This window comes from Charadrius vociferus, unplaced genomic scaffold, assembly GCF_000708025.1.
Source record: "Charadrius vociferus isolate BGI_N301 unplaced genomic scaffold, ASM70802v2 scaffold90, whole genome shotgun sequence".
Taxonomy (NCBI): Eukaryota; Metazoa; Chordata; class Aves; order Charadriiformes; family Charadriidae; genus Charadrius; species Charadrius vociferus.
This window is the reverse complement of record NW_009647222.1, coordinates 7,231,465-7,234,798: the sequence shown is the minus strand read 5'-3', so window position 1 is coordinate 7,234,798 and position 3,334 is coordinate 7,231,465.

Below are 3,334 nucleotides of genomic sequence, written 5' to 3'. Positions count from 1 at the left end.
AGGCGTTTAATTAAACACAGCACATTTTAATATGCTGCAGCAAAGTAGTTTGCTCCATTGCATTTCTGCAGAAAGTCCAAGTAATACACCAGGTCAAGTGTAAGCTCCAAGTAACCATATTGCTTCCTGTCTGCTTTTAAGAAATCTCAGCCCCTTGAACACTTCCTTGGCCTTTTTTATAAACATATGTTAACCTTTATTCACCTAACTCTTATGTTTGGACAGGCTATATTTGCCCAAGACTTGCATGAAGCTTCCAATAATGGGAACGGGTAATTTGCTAGACATTCCCAGGCCCATTCCGTATTTCCTTTACACTGGTCTGACTCCAGCGTAACTCCACAGATTTCACTGGAGCTCTCCATGGTTCAGGGCCAGGAAAGGAGAGCTCTGAACCTCCCTGTTGCTGCAGAGAGGTCTAGAAAGAGCAACTCCTAGTTCACCCAGATGCAGCATATCCCTGAGGTTTCCACTACATGCTTCCGCTGAGTCCTTCTTATCTGTTTCTGTAGTATTCATTAAGTTAGGTATGTCCTAGAAAAAGACAGGACCCTGCAACTGGACCCACCTGCACCGTTACTTATGGAGCCCTACTAATGTAAACAGAATTAGATTCCATGCACACAAAATTAAATCCTGGCCCTGGTTAGGTTAACAGCAGTTTTAGCACTGTTTTTTAAGGTGTTTGGCTTTGACCAACACACCAGAAGGCTCTGCTCATGAAGCTCCAACGTGAGCTTCTGAGAATCACTATTCCATACTTTTCCTGTCTTAAAGCCTACGAAAAGCGTTACAACCAGTGTGAACGTCAGAAAGGGCAGAGCAGGTCTCAAGACTGGCAATCCGGAAGATGGAAGGCAGGGTAGACCTCATGACTGGCAATTCAGAGGGTGTTAGTTTGAAAGGAGACCCCATCCATCCTTACGAGTGAGATTCTGTGTTCAGCCATGCCTGATACACATTGATAACAGTTACACACTGCATAAAAAAACATTTCCCTAATTAACAGCCTAAGTTCCACAATGTGCTCCCTGTTAGCAGATTATACCCTTTGAACAGCCATCACAGTGACACCTCAGCTCAGACCTACTGAGTGCCTCCAGTTTTGTTCATTTGCTCTTACACACAGACTTGAATGAATGGACTTCTTTCTTGAGAGAAACAACAATGTGATACTTTATAGCAACTGAACAGTGGCCAGAAAGGAAATTCACAGATTTTATTATCCCAAATGGAATCATACAGCATGGAACATGTTTTTAAAATAGATTTATTCCCACTAATTTTACGAGTATACCAGTATTTCCTTGAAATGAGCCAGTTTGGCCCTACTTGTTGAAGGGCAGTCGGGCACGATAGGACTAGGGGCAGGCAGGCTGTACAGGCACAAGACCTCGACCACGTTACGTGATGCGGGAATGTGTGCTGCACTTGCTCGTGGTGATGAGAGAGCTGAAACCTTTTCCTCCATGCTGGGAAACCTGTGCCTGCAGGCTGCTTCATGATTACATAAAACAGGGTACATGTTCCAAAGAAGCGGAAAGTTTTATATTCTTTGTTTTGTTCTCCACTGCTATTATTAGAATAGCAAATGTTCTTATCTGACAGAGTGCTGTTACCCACACAGTCCCTTCAGGAGCAAGACGTCAGTACAAATATGGAAGAAACGAGTCAGAATGTATTTAGGTGAGTAATATGTACTCAAACTAGCTCAGAGCTGCGTTTCATCCTTGGATACCGAAGCAGCTGGCTGACGAAATCTCAGAACCAGGTAAAGTTATCGAGACTAGAAAGCACAAAATGCCCCCTATGTTAAAAATGGGGGGAAAGGAAGAGCCTGAGAACTATCTGCTATGGCTGCTTTAGCAAGTAGTGTGACAGAGTAACAGTTTACGTGCTTTGAGACTCAATTCAGAAGTGAACTCTTGATGTGAACTAAAATTTTGATATACATGTGTTTGGACCATTAGTTGAATGCTTGATCTTGTGAAAAAAATGCTGGAATAAACAATCAGCAAGTTTTGGTATGTACGTAAAAGAAATCAAAGCAATTAATAGCAGTTCTGCACCTGTGTTGGGGCAGCCCCCGGTATCAATACAGGCTGGGGCATGAAGGGATTGAGAGCAGCTCTGCCGAGACGACTTGAGCGTACAGATGGATGAAAAGCTGTACATGAGCTGACAATGTGCTCTCACAGCCCAGAAAGCCAACCATATCCTGGGCTCCATCAGCAGAAGCGTGGCCAGCAGGTCGAGGGAGGTGATGCTGCCCCTCTACGCCTCTCTCATGAGACCTCACCTGGAGTACTGCATCCAGTGCTGGAGTCCTCAGCACAGGAAATACATGGACCTGTTGGAGTGGGTCCAGAAGAGGGCCACAAAAATGATCAGAGGGCTGGAGCACCTCTCCTGTGAGCACAGGCTGAGAGAGCTGGGGTTGTTCAGCCTAGAGAAGAGAAGGCTCTGGGGAAGTCTTATTGCAGCCTTCCAGTACTTAAAGGGGGCTTATAAGAAAGATGGGGACAGACTTTCTAGTAGTGCCTGTAGTGACAGAACAAGGGGTAATGGTTTTAAACTAAAAGAGGGTGGATTTAGACTAGATATAAGGAAGAAGTGTTTTACAATGAGGGTGATGAAAGACTGGAACGGGTTGCCCAGAGAGGTGGTGGATGCACCATTTCATGTTGCCATTGCGGACCAAGACCCCCGAGTCCCCAAGCGTGACTTTATGATGCTGTTCAACGGCCTCCACTTTTCTTTTTTTTTTTTTTTCCTAATTACATTAAAAAAAAAGAAAAACAAACCAAAAAACCCCACATAAACCAAATCCCCGGGGGCACAGCCTCGTATTGGTAGTATATTACTTTCTTTTACCCATCCGGTTTCTATAGGTAAGTTCGTATAACTCGACACGGGCCGTTTCCACGCTGCAATACCCTCTGGCGGAGCCGGGAGGGGAAGGGAGGGGAGGGCTCCCCCGCCCCGCACCCCCCACGCAAGAAAAGCTGCGGTGTGACCGCTCTGCCCTCTGCCGGCACTCCCCACTCAAGTTTGGGGATTTATGCCGGTGGCTGACGGAAAAAAAAACAACCAACCCACCCCACCTACTCAAACGCTGACACACCGGTGCCCGTGCAGCTCCTCAGGCACCGGCCGCCGCCACTGCGGGCCCAGCCCCGACCTGAGGGGGGTCCCCAGCAACCACGGCCGCAACCACCTGGGCCAGGCCACCTTCTACGTGCCGACGGCAAACGCTGCCCTAACTCTGACCCTCCATCCCGCCATGGAAGCGTCACCTGAGAAGACACGGAGCGTCTTCTCACGGAGCCCCCCC